This window comes from Grampus griseus (genome assembly GCF_964374135.1).
Source record: "Grampus griseus genome assembly, chromosome: 16".
Lineage (NCBI taxonomy): Eukaryota > Metazoa > Chordata > Mammalia > Artiodactyla > Delphinidae > Grampus > Grampus griseus.
In genome coordinates, this window is record NC_139010.1 from 20374657 (window position 1) to 20392565 (window position 17909).

The window sequence follows — 17909 nt, forward strand, 5'->3', positions numbered from 1 at the left end:
TTCATAGCACTTTGCACTCCTTAAAACTGAAGGAAGTTTCCAAAGACCTAAAAATCTGAGAACCTATACTAAGTATTGGTCAAGCAAATGAAAGTTCTGGTAGGTGGGAAACGAGTGTAAGATAGAGCAAAATCAGTGACCAGTGACTATGCAGGAAGAAATGAGCTACAAAGACAATTTGAAGAATGTGAAAACCAATATTTAATGTGTGCTAAGAGATAAGGATGGACATATTTTGCTCTATAAAATAAGTAGTTTGGTAGATGACAAATGGTGCAACAGGAGATGGATTGCAAAGAACTCATGGTAATGGATAGAGACCATTTGAAAGGTAAATTTTGAGGGTTGTGAGTTTCTGATTACAGAGTTCAATATTTTGGTCTGCCTTTTAGTACTGATTCTTTTATTTACCATCGTGATACTTTACAGTATTCTTTATTTGGAAATTATTAATAGTGTTAATTCAGTATTTCTAGACTTTTTTACCTCTACATTCCAAATGTTACAAATGTGTTAAATAACAAAAGCATATGTGTGATTTGTTATAAAGTTGTAATAAAATACATTAAAGTTTCTGAAGCACACTTACTGGTACCATATCTCCTTTTCTCTAAGTGAAGGTAGAGTGAAAAAACACCATAGCCTTTAGAACCAGATCTACTTGGGTTATACTACTATAAGTATTCTTGCTTCACTAATCTAATGGGGTTAATTAGACTCTTTGGATTTTATTCTTCCAATTTTTAAATATTAATTTTAATGTCAACATATTATTATTAATGAAGATGACAAGTATTCCTACAGTAGAGGAGATGATCAATAAATTGAAGCTGTAGCTGCCCTTTTTCTGTCAGATAACAGGACTAGTGATTATGATACCATAAACTTAAGGATGGTAGTACTCCTCAGGAAAATCTTTGTAATTTTATACAAGTTGATCTTTAACATAAAGTAAAGGAAATGTTACATATATCCATGTACTGGAGTTTCTATGCAAGCAATTTATGTTGTTTTAATTCTGCTCAAAACAGTACATAGTAAGTTGTCTTATTTCCTTAAAGGAAGAGATAATTTAATGCATATTTTTACTGAGCTTCCTTAAGAAAATCTAGCATGTGAATTTTTCTTCTTCATCCCTTATGTTTTGTCCCAACCTGCTGATGCTATGTTTGCCCACATTAATTTTTTTAGCATTGATTTTTAAAGAAAAACATTGACCTAGTGGTACTATCCTTTTTTATTTTCTATTATCTCATGTCATTTTAAGTTTATCCCATTTAAAATTTTTTAAAGCAACAAATATCTGTTATATCACAGTTTCTGTGTGTCAGCATCTGAGTCTCTGATGTGGTTGCATTCAAGCTGTTGGTTGAGCTGGAGTCATCTTAAGGCTTGACAGGGAGGATTTGCTTCTTAGCTCATTTATGGTGCCTGTTGGCAGCCCTCAGAAAGCCTGCTATCCTTTTTATCATGATCACTTAATCACTGGATAGAAACAATTGAGCTTTTTTATTCTTCCAGAAAAAAAAAGCCACATGCTTGAGTTTATAACAGACAGTACTGCTTAGCTGCTCCAATATCTGTTCCTAAATTTGTTTCTCCTAGCTACATTTTGGCTACTTGTGCATACTATTGGCCAAACGAAGTAGAAATCTGTTTCTGGGTTCCTAGAAAACCTTTGCTTTCTTGACATAGGTGCTATTCTACCTTCACGTTCCTGCTTCCTGCCGGAGACTGTTGTATTGACAGAAGCAATAAGTCATCAGTTCTGACAACTCAGAGCCCTTGAACCAATCCAACAGCTGACTTGATCTATACTTCTTGTTATGTGAACAAAAATAATCTATTGCTTAAGCTTGTGTTGTAAATGATGTTCTGTTACCAGCAGCTAAAAACATGCCTATTTGATATATTTTGCAATATCATTTTTCCTTTCTGGCCTTGAATTTTCTCACAGATAAAAGTAAATGTAATGGTTAACTTTATACATTAACTTGAATGAGCTAAGGATTTCCCAGATAGCCCATGAAACATTATTTCTGGGGTGTATCTGTGAGTGTGCTTCCGGATGAGATTAACATTTTCATCAGTGAACTCAGTAGACTATCGTCCCCAGTGTAGGTGGCATCATCCAACCTATTAGGGAACTGATTAGAACAAAAGGCAGAGGAAGAAGAAATTCACCCCTTTTTCTTCTTGCCTCCCTGACTAAGCTAAATCATCAGTCTTCTCATGCCCTTGAACAAGGATTTACACCATCAGCTCCCCTGGTTCTCAGTCTTTTGGACTAGGTTGGAATTATATACCACTGGCTTTCCTGGATCTCCAATTTGCAGATAGCAGGTCGTGAGGCTTCTCAGCCTCCATAACTGCGTGAGCCATTCCTCATTACTTACTCTCTTCCATATACACACACACACACACACACACACACACACACACACACACACATATATGTATATATATATGGAGAGAGAGAGCAAGAGAGAGAGAACCAATACAATAAGATGTATATATATAGGGCTTCCCTGGTGGTGCAGTGGTTGGGAGTCCGCCTGCCGATGCAGGGGACGTGGGTTCGTGCCCCGGTCCGGGAGGATCCCACATGCCGCGGAACGGCTGGGCCCGTGAGCCATGGCCGCTGAGCCTGCGCGTTCGGAGCCTGTGCTCCACAACGGGAGAGGCCACAGCAGTGAGAGGCGCACGTACCGCAAAAAAAAAAAAAAGATGTATATATATATATATATATATATATATATATATATCTTTCTCTGGAGAACGCTAACTAATACAGTAAGGATCTAAGGATCAGATAATAGAACATATATACGAGTTGTAGTCCCAAACATCTTCATTCTTATTCTCTGTCATGTTTGCCCTGATCAAGTTATGGAAACTATCTGGAAATTGAGAAAAAGAAGCTACTCTAAAAATGAATTTTAGTTTTGATCTGCCATCTGCCTTCATCCCCTATGCATTAATGGCCAATTTTAGCAAATTTTTGTTTTGAATCAGGTTTTCTAAAAATTGAATGAGAATAATTATTTTAACTCTTCTGATATGTTTCCCTTGGTACTGCGTCTCATAAATTCATCTTCATGTGTGAGTTAGTAAAGAGAAATGTCTTGCAAATGAAGGAAATAATTTTGCCATCAATCTCTAGATCAATTCAAATAATACATATATGTTAATAGAAAATGGCCTACTGTATATGTTTTTTAAATTTCTTCCACATCTCCATCTCTGAATTAATTAGCCTTTCAAGTTAATCACATTAACATAGGTTAAAAAAACACTGTTGGAATTACCTTACTTGTGCAGATTATAAAAACTTGGCGTTTCTAAGAGAAGTTTCTATGTGATACCTCTACTATAATAATTACGTATCTTGTATGCAACTCTGCTATCTTTATTACCAAGAGAGTACGATTATGGATTAACAGGAGTGAGAAATTAGACCCAAACTAAGGAAGAAGAAATTATAATGAATTTGTAGCACTGACCTCATTGAGGTGAAAAATGAAGAATTCTTACTTGGATTCTCTTGGCTAAATACAAGAAAAAGCTGTGAAATGTGAATAAAAAAATAAGGGAAACTAGGGAGGAGATATAGTAACTTATCTATGAAAGGTAGATGCCTAAGGGACAAGTGAAATGTATAATCTATGTCCCAAACAGATTAAATATGAACCTAAATGGTTAACACAATTGAAATATACAACACGCTAAAGATAAAGGCTGAATCACCCAAGATGATGAAAACACCATAGCAACTTGATAACTTGTTAACGTAGACCTACTGAATTTGGACTAAACTTGTCTGAGGCTTAAATCTCAGATGAATTCCATCCTTTCCTCTCACATCAGGCTCTTCACTAAAGTGCGTGTATCTAAGGGAAACATGTACTACAGATGCCGTCTCCTGAGGGAAGAGTCAGACCTAAAGCACTCTTACGATAGACTTTTTTTTTGAACTATAGTTTTGAACTCTTTTTTAAACTACAGTTCTTCACAGTTTGAACCTTATCACCCTGCCACATTCTGCCTCGCTCGATATACCTCCTTGGACCTGAGGTAGGCATCTAGATTTTTCTGTAGTTATGAAGCAGTGTGATTAAAAACCTCTGCCATAAAGGAACTCCTTACACTGGTTACATATCAGCCTTTTTGGTGAGCGTTTGAGAAATACAGAGAAACTCAGTAGACAGTGGAATGATATAGAATAATGACATAAAATGAGATGGTAGCAAGCAGAACCCATATTAAATAGAAGTGTTATAATGGTTACAATGGTATAGAAAAGAGCCGTAAGTGGAACAGAAAGTGACCAAGTCACCATAATGGTGATTCATTAGATTTAGATTTTATCACAGAATGCCATTTCAATTTCTATGTGACATGACTGCACAGTCATTGATAGAGTTTCCTGTTTTCTTTATTTCCTCATGCATCCTTATCATGTCTCCCTAATTATATTAGGTTGATTATGTTTCTACAGCCTGAAAAATTCTAAGTGATGAGGTGTACAAGCACGAATCCTTATATTCTGGTCTGGGTCTAACATTTTTCTGGATGATGAATTGTACTGAGGTCAAATCCCAGGCCAAAATTGAGCTTTGCTCAGAGAGGAAATAGAGTTGCCTCTTTTTGTTGTTTGCTCTCACTGCTCGTTTGTTGGAGAGTAATATTTGTTTTGCTATCTTTTAACAAATGCTCTATTTGAAACTCTAAGCAAAGCCACAATATTTGAAAGAGAAAATATAATTCATTTTTCATTAGTACCACTCGTTTCTCTTCCTTGGTTGACGTAATTACCATTACATGACAATTCAGATACATAGTTTAACCAAAGCAAATAGTATAATATCCCTCAGATCTGTCATCCTATATTGTCCCCTAAATGCAAGTCACTCCTGTCATCTGTCTCTACTCCTCTCTCACCCCTTTGCTGCTATGTATTTCTTCCCTTCTGATTTAATTTCTCACTCTAGGCTTCCTTGCCAACCCATTACACTATGCCATCTGGAACACCAGTGCACTGTTGAAAACAAAGCAAAACAACACACAATTACATGACATCAGCATATTCACTGAATGTTCTCTACCCCTTGCCTTAAATAAAATCTTTCTCTCCTCTAAGTGTACCAGGGTCCTTACAAACCTTTGGAGTGAGTAAAGAAGATTCATTCATTCATTAAGTATATACAGAAAGATCAGAGATGACGGGGGAAGGGAAGGAGAATGGAAATTTCAGCTTTTTTCTGATTATTCCTACTGCCTCAAAAGTAGTCCCTTTCACATTCATGCAAAGACAATTCCATTGTAGGGTGATGAACCATCACTGTCTGCCTGGAACTGTTCTGATTTTAACACTGGAAGTCCTGCACCCTGAGAAATCCCTCAGTCACAGGCAAACCTTACAGTTAAGCATCCTAGATTTTCAAGTAATGTCACCCTACATCCCTTCTGTAAACATAATTCTTTCTTTATGGGACAACACAGTTAAATATGGCTTACATTTCTACTGCTTGACTGAAACTATTGAAAGTTTGAAAGTCTTCCCATTTAATGAAGTGCTCGTCTTTCCAGGTTTATAAGACAAAATTCACTTCTGGTTTTCTCCTGTCTTTCTGGAAACTTGACAAGCACTTTAAGATTTCTCTGACTCCATGTATATTTAAATGTTGGCATTTCCCATAAGTCTTGTCCTTTACCCCTTATTCTCATTCCATATGTTCTCCATGGATGGATTCACTGAATTCCATTTGGATTTAATTATCAATTATATCCTAATGATAGCCAAATCTGTTTCACATGTGATTTCTCCCATTTACCTATTACCTGTTAGACACCTACACTAGAAGATGCACACTCATATTAAAATTCCTCAGATTAATTCTAATCTTTCTCCTGCTATTCTATTTCTCATTTTGGTGGGAAACACAAGCATACACTCAAAGGCTTAAGCAAAATCCATTTATCTCCCTTACAGCTACCATCCCCATTCTCCCAATCCAGTGTCCAGTCTGAAATATTCCACCTCATTGATACATTTCTTATATGCCATGCTTCTTCACATAATTTATCAACTAAACTAAAATATATTTCAAAGCAAAAGAAGAAGCTAATCAGACAAAACACTGGAATAAGAAGTGTGTCAACTAAGAACTTTCATGGTCTTTGTGTTAGTTGACCTTTTATGGTCTTTGTGTTAGTTGAGGTTTACCAAAAAAACCCAGAACCAACAGAAACCGACAAGATATGTGTTTCTGTGTGTTTCTCTCTCTCTCTCTCTCTCTCTCTCTCTGTGTGTGTGTGGAGAGGGAGGGACAGAGAGACAGAGAGTCAGAAATTTTAAATTGTGCAGCTAAATAAAAAAAACTATAAATATCTATTTCATCATCTCATTTTTAATTTGAATTCCACAGCTAACTATTGCCTTGTAGAGAATCACAGAATATACTATTGCTCATAGTGCCCTATCATTCGCTGAGAGGAGGGATTTGGTTCTCTGTTTGTTTGTTTTTTTCCCCCTTGGTTCCATTTCCTTATTTATAAAAAGAAAAATGGGCCAAGGCCTCCACTGGGAAAAAACAACAAATGATCACAGATTATTGGTTATTTTTAGAATAACATTTACAGAAGTTTTACAGATGGCAATCTGTAGGAGAAATTGAAGATGATTACAGTCTGAAATACAATAGACACATTTAAATTCCAAAGAGAACACATTCTATTTCATTAAAAGCATTGAAAATTGATGGTGCAAGTACAGTAAAAACTCAATTAACTGATACCTGACTTGCCCAGAATTTTAATTAGCCAAAGTTCCCATCAGATTTGATTTTTAGAAATCATAAATAAAAGGGAGAAAATTCCACACTGATATAAACTTGAACAAGACCTTTAAACATGTCATTTTCCCATTTAAACATCTTCAGTTAGTCTCCTTGACTTCCAATTTCTTCTTCCCAATAACCTTGCACTTTTCTAATTTCCGCATGGAACTGGAGTTATCTTGTGAAATCCAAATCTCCTCCAGGCCCACTCTAGTTTAAATGTTTGAAGGCTGCTCTATCACCAGACAAAAGTCCTTGATATAATCTACAGCCTCCTCATGGCTGGCACCCCATTTCCTCTGCATCATTACGTCGTACCATGCACTTTGCCTTCTTCTCTAACTGCATTGGCTTTCTAGCGACCCTGTACTATGTTCATGCTCATTCTTGCCAAAGCAGTGTTTTATCTGTCTGGAAATTTATTTCTTCCCCCTAGCCTAGACAATGCTTAGACACTGTATACCAAGAGGAATAAAATCTATTGCATGAATAGGCTCCAGCTTACTCTGTTCTTCCTTAGAGAAACTTTCTCTGCCATCTTTCATGCAATTAAACTCCACCTTATCTGCTCTCTTACTATATATTTCTCTTCATAATAATTATACTAGTAGCAATTTAACAAACATTTTGAGATTATTTTATTAATCTATGGATTTCTCATTTATAACCTCCTAAGGGCATCCAAATGCATTTTTGTTCACAATACTGTCTTCAGGACTTAACACAGTATCTGGTACATAGTAAGAGTTCAATAAGAATTAGTTGAATTCATATAGATTTCTTATATAGAGACACAGTCCCCAGAAACAAAATAAAGCTCTTGTTGTGAGGTGTTCTGAATTTCAGATATCTTAATAATGCTATTTGAGATCAGAGTGGAAGCCATTCACAATGCACCTACCAACATGGGACCAGCTCTCATATACTCTAGACACCTACAGCTCAGAACTCTCCCCTCTAACAAGTCAGATAAAATTTGGTAGAAAAGAAAAAAGAGTAACACATAAGAAGTCTATGCTTGTCTAATGTGTGAGTTGTAAAAAGGATCTATAAATGGATTACTTTTATAAGGAAAGTGGGTAGGACCCAGGAAAGAGAGAACAAAGAAATAGAATAGTGGATGAAGTTGAGGGAAATGGTAAGCAATAGGTGAAGGTGAAAGGAAAGAGGATGAGACATGAGGGTGTGACCCTGAAACCATGAATCAAACACCATCAGCTGATGCCCACTCCCACTCCCCACACACAGCTGGACTTTGTAAGATGTTAAAACAACTTCCTTAACACTTTTGTATAGAACCTCTGAGAACTTCATTGGGGACATTTTTGGTCAGGTGAAATACTGTATAGAAGAGATAATGACCTCTCCATAGCCAGCATTGATGGCTATTAGTAGTACAGTTATTGAGAATGAAGGATCAGAAAGGAATATCTATTCACATAGAAAAACCTAGAATATATCATATATATATATATATATTCAAATAAACGATAAATTTGGCCACCTGACTTCTTTCATGCCTTATAAAAAAATAGTTCTGTGGCCCTGCCACATAAATATTTTGTGCACTCACACACATGTTCACACACATGAACATATGTACATGCATGTATATATTTTCACACACACACACACATATATACTTACACAGAGATGCAGAAATCAATACAAATACATATTCATTGAGAGACAGAGTGAACGAGCTGTGATAAAATTTGATTAATCTGAAGAAAATTTTGTGATACATGTCATATATGAAACTCAATGTGGTTTATGATGAGACTATTAAAATAGATTGATTCATTTCCTGTTATTTAATTTTACTTTTCATCCAATAGAAGCATGGGTTAAAGATGAAAATTAAAGTCTGACATAATTTTTTTCAACTTTTCTAAGGTTATGATTTTCTGAATCATATAGTTTAAATCTGAATACTAAGAAATATGTAATTACATGTTTTAAAAAACATTTACTTGCAAGCCTAATGTATTTTGTTCTGATGAACAACAATTGCTAGCTTGAGCTTTAGACAAATATATTTGAGGTTTCAGAGCTGTGACAGACGTTTGTGACTTTTCACTCATTTGTTCATTCAAGTAATATTTATGGGTTGTCAATCCTATGGCTGATAAAAATTAGGTAAAATGTATCTTTAAAGAGTATCTACATCTTAATCAAAATGTTCTAAATTGCTAGCAGGATCATGGCAATTTGAGAGTAATAACTCAGAACAGGGAGTGTCTGCCTCTAAGAGGAACAATCAGAAAAGTTTCACTGAGTTAACAAGTAGCTGAGCCTTGGAGAGTGGGCATGATTAGTGAATGCAAAAATGGGTCACCAACGGATTTTTTAATGGCAGTGGAATTATTTCTTCAAACATAATAGATCGCTGGACCCTAAGAAATAGAATTGATAAATGTGGTTGGAACAGAAGTGGATGGTTGAGAACCATGACTAAAGGCTGTATCACCCAAGAGACTTCTGTAAAATCCCGATTTTCTCATCTACAACACTGCATTTGCACATAAGGAAACTGAAGCTAAGTGTCTTAACTTGTGATCATGTAATCAGTTAAGAGTTGACAGTTAGTTAACAGAATAAAAGGCGGTAGAACTTAGAACTCCTGACATCTATTTATCAATAGAATGGAAGATGTAGAAAAACAAACGGATTTTTGGCATCAGATTTTGCCATGACTCTAAACTTTGTTACTGGTTGTATGCTCTTAAGCATCATATCTAACAACTCAGATATCAGTATACTTATCTGATAAATCAAAAATAATGTCCGGTACTGTTTGAAAGCAACGTAGAAAGAGTCCCAAAATTGCTGTAAAAGGCCCCTGAATTTAAACAAGCTCTATTCCACATACGAACACTAACACCGCTAAATTTTTCTTAAATGAAGGAGGGCATTATATATCAGTTAATAAACACACATTTTCCCATATAATATAAATTCAGTTTGGCAGGGACACAAAACTCTTTACCACAGATCATTTGTGTTATCATTTGAATACTGTGTTAAATCTTGTCTTTTTTTTTAAAAGGAAATTGATTAAAGATTGAGGAGAGCTGAAACTAATGACAGTACAATTGGGAGCTGGCTTGGGATAATGAGGCATGCTGAAAGTAGTGATTTCCTAGCCGTAATCAAAGACTGACAGATGTAAAGCTGGCCATATGTTCCAATTAAAGAAAATACATGAAATTCCAGAAAGAGATTATCTCAAAGTAATATGAAGTGATAGAAAAATCAAAGAAATCTGTATAAGGATGTGAAAAATGATGATCACAATAAAATAAAATTGTCTCCAAATGTAAAGAAAGGTAATTAGGTATACAGAGTGATGGTTCAAGAGAGCTTTACACAGATTTCTCTATGTAAGAAAAAATTAGTTTTCATATTTATCTTGACAAGTTTTCCAAAATATAAGTAAGATTCTATCAATTTTCTCCTCAAAATTCTCCTAAAATATTATTTTCAGTCCTTACATGATAAGAATATGCATCTACAAATATCAACATCCATTATGAAATATTACTTTAAGAAGAACTAAAATTTGAAAATATAGGTTAATTTAGAAACCTAAATAAGCATTCAAATATCTTATTTAATCATATATACATTACTATCTTGGATTGAACCTACTTACACACCCACTCACGCAGATATACACACTTGCACATGCATTTATACTTACATCCACACTGATAAGATAGGTTTTCCTTTATCAAGTTTTATAATTTCAATATTTATACATATGCCCAGGAAATATTTAGGTATGAAAGTGGAAGATAACTTCTTTACCTCTTCAAAAATCATGATTAATATGCAATAATTTGGTTCCCCTAAAATGCTATCACAGCAAATTATCTAATGAAGCTAGAAAAGAAATATACCTTGAACATCTTATTCTGTTTATTGAATGGGGACCCACAGAGGATAATTCCATGAAGACAAGTAGAGTGATTTTTTTCATTCTGAGAAAGAATTTATTTTGAACATTTGTTGGTCCATGCTTTTAGGCAGATGCTCTGCTGCCTGAGAAGACAGATGACCAAAGGTTCTGGGATATACATAGTATTAGTCTCACCTTCAGCAAGGCTGGACAAATCTTGTAGTGTAATGACTTTAGTTAATCTTTCACCTGTCGCTTATATGAAATATAATCATTTCTGCTTGAGGGTACAACTGAGGAAGAGTATCTCTTCACCACCCTCTCTTTACACTTGAGGGAAAAGAGATGGAAAAATAGTCAAAACAACTCAAAACAAAACAAAACAAAACAAAACAGTAGCCTGGGACTCAGAAATTTCTAATAGTCTGGTAGTGTTTCCTAATTTTTCTCGGTCTAAGTTTACCTTTCATTAAAAGGATATGAAGAAGTGCTCAACCCTACTTCCGGGAACTGGCATGAGAATCATGTGAGTTTATATGATGTGGGGACATTTTGAAGAGTAGAAAGTGCCATACAAATGCACTTAATACCTCTAAGTAAGAGATCCAGCACACAATAGGCTACTCCAAGAGAACTGCTGTCTGTTTTAAGAGGTACATAGACTAGAGCATATTCTGAGGTTAAAGACTTGACGTAGAGAGGATCTACTAACCAAGCCACAAGATAATGAAGATTTCATGTGTTTAGTGACAGGTGTTAGAAAGGTTTATGATAGTGGACTGTAGAGAGAGATGGAACTAATGAGTAAGGACAGGAAAGAGATTTTTACAAATGAAATTAAGTGTACTCAAATAGCATTATCTAAAAGATGAATCAACTGGTTTAACAAGTGGTGAGTTTATTGACGTATTTGCAGCTTAAGTAGAGGCTAAACTGCCACCTGATAGTAAATAAGATCTCAGATGGGTAATGAAATTGTATGGCTGCTATGGTCCCTGCCATTCTCATTTTGAAAGGCTGTTATGAAAGACTATCATGATCACTGCATGGTTCAGTATTTTGATTATTTATTGCTGTATAACAAACTATCCCCAAACTTAGTGGTCTACTACGATAATTTCTTCTCACAATTCTGTGAGTTGACTGCTGCTAGGAAGGCTGGTGTTAACACATATCGGCCAGTTGGTGGTGGTCAACAGCTGGGAGGTCAGCTGCAGCTCAGTTCACCTTCATGGGTGCCTTTCCACATGACCACTCGGGCTTCCCTACACACTATGATGACCAAGTTTCAAGAAAGTGTGTTCCAACAGGACAAAGTGAAAGCTCAGATCTCTTAAAACTGAGACACCAGAGTTACACACCACTGCTTCCAGATCATTCTGTGTCAGATGAGTCACAGGGAAAGCCCAGATTCAGTGTGCCAGGAAAATGCACAAGGGCTTAAATGCCTGGAGCGAGGATCATTGGAAACCATCTTGGAAAGTGGCAAAGAGAATGTAGTAACAGACACAATTTTAAACAGAAGTTTTGGAAAGCAAGAAAGGAGCCTAGAAATTATTGAAATTAATTAAAAGATTGAAAGATAAGTTAAAACATGGATATCAGAGCTTCACTGTGTTAACATCTAGATTTTAGTCAAACATAGGATGTGAGTGAAAGCAGTTTAGTCCAATTTAACAATTAATGAGGATTTATTAGGTGACAAATATGGGACTAGTTACTGAGGTAACAAGATTAATTTCTGCATTTGAGACACTTCCTGAATAATTGGGAAGCAGATGGAAAGTAGGTACCAATAACACAATATAAATGATATTAAAAAAAAGATTTACACAGTACTGGAGAGAATACATTTGAAGTGACCACAGAGATAAGAAAAGACATGAACTCTTCTTTGAAAGATTAGTTAATTTATTCCAGCAGTCAAATCGAAGGATACGCAAAGGAACTAACTTTTATTATGTGCCTACTTTGTGCCAGGTGCTATGCTAGGTGGTGTTTGTCAATTACCTACTTTGTTTCTTAAATGATTCCCTTGAAGCAGATATTCCAATGCCCATTTTATACAAAGAAGAAACTGAGGCTCAGAGAGGTTAAATAACTCACCCAAGGTTAAACGTATCAAGGAACTCTGATTCCGAAATCCATTCTCTGCTTATTGCCCCACATAGCTTTACAGTAATAAAAGTGTGACTTGGGGCACACTGAATATGAAACATTCTCAGAATGTTAGTACCCATGCCATGAAACTGTCTAGGCACATATCATATAAAAAGTCACAACTGCATCTATACATCATCTCAAGAATTCCTCAGATCACCTCTCATGTAATTCTGTAAAACTTCCCTGTGGAAGGCTAAATTAGTCCTGTCCCTGCCTGGGTTATTTCTTCCAGGTGGAAGTATCTACTACATAGGATGTTGGAAAAGCTCAAGATTTTGATATGGGTTAGAGTTAAAATCAGAAATCATAAGCATTTAGCTAGTATTAGCAACAGTTGAGGTAGAAAGGGCAGTAGTAGCAATATAATAATAATAGTAAAATTAAAAATATAATTATAATGCACCCGAATGATACAGTGGCATTACACATGCTACTCTACTGCTGAGATATTCTTCTGTACTCCTCTAACCTTTATCTAAGTTAATTCTATACTATTGAATACATTTGTATTTTAGCTTATACAAAATATCTGTTCAGTATATCATCCCTAATTTCTCCAGCCTAGGTACAATTCTTTTATATTCTCTTAAGGCATCATATTCCTTTCTTTTTTCTTTTTTGCGGTACGCGGGCCTCTCACTGTTGTGGCCTCTCCCGTTGCGGAGCACAGGCTCCGAACGCGCAGGCTCAGCGGCCATGGCTCACGGGCCTAGCCGCTCCGCGGCATGTGGGATCCTCCCGGACCAGGGCACGAACCCGTGTCCCTTGCATTGGCAGGCGGACTCTCAACCACTGCGCCACCAGGGAAGCCCTTCCTTTCTTTTATAGAACCAACTGTAATTTACTTGTACGAACATTTGATTTATTCCTGTATCATTTTCTATTGCAAAAGGTCTATGAAGTCATTTTGGGGGGGAGCATTTTATGCCCAGCTTGTACTCAGTACCCAACATATAGTAGATATTTAGACATTTCTGAATGAATGAAGGGTCAATTACACTCTGGGCATGTACAGTGTGAACAAGATGCTGAGCAATATCAACTTTCAAGTAGTGAATTCAGAAGGAGGTGCCCTTGAAGGAGGAAAAATAAAATATTGTCCCCTATAGTTAGAAACCTTTCTCCACAAATGTGTCAGCTTAATGTATCTGCATTTGCATGCCCATACATTTACTAAATTGCTCTTAATCATGCACATAGGCATGCACACACACACACACACACACACACTCACAAAACTATTACATCATTACCAGTAGTAATCTCAGGTACTTTTTGCTACTAAATATGTTCCTAAGAAAAATTTTTTATTCAAGAGTGTAAAAAGACCATTTCACTAGCCAAAGAGACAAGTGTTAGAAGTTGAAAGAACCAGATTTAAAAATCCAATTGAAATTGGCATGATTTTTAGCTATGAGATGCTTTCTATAAGTTTCAAAATCCAGAAATTGTGATGAATAATTGCATGTGTCAAGTTGGGGATTGTTTGGGGATGAGATTAACACTTAAGCTGGTGAACAATGACTAAAGCTGACCATCCCCCCATAATGCTGGTGGGCTTCATACAGTTAGTTGAAGACTTGGACAGAACACAAAGAATGGTGTCCCAGAGCAAGAAGGCATTGTCCAGCATACTGCCTTCAGAATTCATCTGTAACATCAGCTCTCCTGAGTCTTTAGCCTGCCAGTCTTCAGACTAGAGCTGGGTGATTGGCTCTGCAGGGTCTCCAGCCTGCTGGGCCACATTGTAGATTTTGGAATGCCAGCTTCCATAATGGTGTGAGCCAAGTCTTTATAGTATACATAGTATTTATATATATATTTAGTATTTATATATATATATATATAAAGTCTTTTATATATATATATATATATAGTATTTGTTCTGTTTCTCTGGAAAACTCATACAGGTGTTGGTATCAAGAATGGTTCTAGAGAATGCAATCTCAATAAATTTTCTGAATTGCTTTTGAATTGGTTTCTGCAATTGTCTCTAATTTGATTAGATTTAAAGATACTAATGACTCTATTTTCAGTATTAAAAAAGCATTGATAGGGGCTTCCCTGGTGGCGCAGTAGTTGAGAGTCCGCCTGCCGATGCAGGGGATACGGGTTTGTGCCCCGGTCCGAGAGGATCCCACATGCTGCGGAGCGGCTGGGCCTGTGAGCCATGGCCACTGAGCCTGCACGAACAGAGCGTGTGCTCCGCAATGGGAGAGGTCACAACCGTGAGAGGGGCCCACATACCACAAAAAAAAAAAAAGGCAAAAAAAAAAAAGCATTGATAGCCCATGGCATGATCTGGCAATAGAGTTACACAAAATATTACTAATGGATACTCCTAATCAAACACTTGTAAGAAGAAAGGGTTGAGTGATAGTGTTTATGATACTTTAGAACATTTTTGTCAAACAAATGGGTGTAATGAGATTGGTGGGTTACGCCTAATGTTAATGGACAAAATGGGGAAAAACAAAAGATGAGCTCAGGGATTGAGATTCTCAGCTCAAATAACACAAAAATAATCTAAAAGCTTCTATGTCTGCCCTGAAAGTGACCCTTTTCTCCTATAGCCGCAGGGCTGAAATTGCTAAAAACCGAACTCAGAATCTCATCCTGTTAGTAGCTAACAATGCAAACTGAATTCCCAGCCTCACAGCGTGTCTACTAATAAGTGAGGGCATTCATTGGGAAGGAATGGTGATGTGTGGGAAGACACTGATGAAGGTGGGCCAACGTCCAAAGGCAGGAGTAGATGGCTGTCCCAGCTCAGAGAGATCAAATTTGCCCTTTCTCCACCTTTTTGTTCTATTCAGGCTTTCAACAAATTGGATGATGCCCACCCACATTGAGGAGAACAATTTGCTTTATTCAGTTCAACAATTCAAATGCTAATCTCTTCCAGAAACAACCTCACAAACACAGTCAGAAAAAAATATTTTACCAGCTACGTTAGCATCCCTTAGCTCAGTCAAACTGACCCATAACATTAACCATCACACCAGGCGACTGTGTATGATGGAAGAGGAAATAATCAGACTTCTCAGGGACTACTGGGCACTGGCTCTGTACTGACACTAATTTCAGAAGACCCAAAGCATCATTATGGTCCACCACTCAGCATAGAGGCTTATGGAGGTCAGGTGAACAATGGAGTTTTAGCTCAGGTCCATCTGACAGTGGGTCCCAGCCCCAGTGGGTCCCAGTCTCAGTGGGTCCCTGAATCCATCCTATGGTTATTTCTCCAGTTCCAGAATGCATAATTGGACTAGATATACTTAGCAACTGGCATAATCCTCACACTGATTCCCTGACCTGTGGAGTGAGGGTTATTATGGTGAGAAAGGCCAAGTGGAAGCTACTAGAACTGCAATATATTGATACCATATTCCTGGAGGCATTGCAGAAATTAGTGTCCCCATCAAGAACTTGAAGGATGCAGGGATGGTGATTCCCACCACATCCCTATTCAACTCTCCTATTTGGCCTTTGCAGAAGATAGGTGAATCTTGGAGAAGGATGATGGATTATAGTAAGCTTAACCAGGAGGCGACTCCAAATGCAGCAGCTATATCAGAGGTGGTTTCATTGCTTGAGCAATTAATACATCTCCTGGTACCTAGCATGCAGTTTTTGATTTGAAAAATGGTTTTTTTCTTAATACTTGTTAGTAAAGACCACAACAAGCAGTTTGCTTTCAGATAGCAAGGCTATCAGTATACCTGCATTGCCCTACCTTAGGGATGTATCAACGTTCCAGATCTATGTCATAATTTATTTCACAGGGATCTTATTCACCTTTCCCGCTACAAGGTATCACACTGGTCCATTACATTGATGACATCATGCTGATTAGAACCAGTGAGGAAGAAGTAGCAAATATTCTAGAATTACTGGTAAGATTTAGGTGTCAGAGGGTAAGAAATAAAGTCAACAAATTCAGGAGTCTTTACCTTAGTAAAATTTCTAAGGGTCCAACTGTGTGTAGAGCATGTTGATATATCCCTTGTAAGGCAAAGAATAAGTTGTTGCATCTGGCCCCTTCAGAAAAAGAGGCACAGTAGTACCTAGTGGAATTCTTTGGATTTTGGAGGCAACACAATTCTCATTACTCCTAACCAGTTACTAAGTAACCTAAAAAGCTGCTCGTTTTGAAAGGAGCGCAGAACAAGAAAAGGCTCTGGAAGAGGTCTGACCGCCACGCAAGATGCTCTGTCACTTGGGTCATATGACCCAGCAGATCCAATGGTGTTTGAAGTGGCAGTGGCAGACAGGGATACTGTTTGGAGTCTTTGGTTGGCTCCTATAAATGAATCACAGTGTATGCCCTCAGGACTGTGGACCAAAGCCTTGCCATCCTCCGTGGATAATAATTAGTCTTCTGAAAAAGAGTGTTTGGGGTGCTAATGGGCCTTAGTAGAGACTGAATGCTTAACCATGGGCCACCAAATTATCATGTCACCTGAGCAGTCCCTCATGTTTTCTGACTCATCAAGCTATAAAGGTGGGCATGCAAAGCAGAATTCCATTATCAAATGTAAATAATAATTATAAGATCAGTCCCAAATAGGCACTGAAGGCACAAGTAAGCTACATGAAGACTTGGCCCAAATGTCCATGATCTTCCCTCCTGCCATACTATCTGTCTTTCCCAGCCTGCACCTATGGCCTCATGGGGAGTTCTCTAGAATTAATTGATAAAGGAAGAGAAAAGTCAGGCCTGGTTTACAGATGACTCTGCATTATATGAAGGCACCTGAAAGTGGACAGCCACAGCACTACAGCCCCTCTCTGGGATACCCCTGAAGGACAGTGGTGAAGGGAATTTCTCTCAATGGGCAGAATATCAAGCAGTGCACCTGGTTATTCATTTTGCCTGAAAGGATAAATGGCCAGGCATGTAATTATATACTGATTCATGGACTATCTGCAATGGTTTGGCTAGAAGGTCAGAGACTTGGAAGGACCATTCTTGGAAAATTGGTGAGAAAGAAATCTGGGGAAGA

The 17909-nt window shown here is 37.2% G+C and overlaps 1 pseudogene across 1 annotated transcript in view; it reads left to right on the top strand.

Moving 5' to 3' along the window:
- Nucleotides 1-17280, top strand: part of LOC309834711 (mesoderm-specific transcript homolog protein-like) — an 85971-nt pseudogene extending 68691 nt beyond the window's left edge. Inside the window, exons 3-4 of the transcript in view lie at nucleotides 16689-16799; nucleotides 17062-17280. The product of the transcript in view is annotated as a mesoderm-specific transcript homolog protein-like (transcript). The remainder of the gene's footprint in view (nucleotides 1-16688; nucleotides 16800-17061) is intronic.
- The last annotated feature ends 629 nt before the right edge of the window (nucleotides 17281-17909 follow it).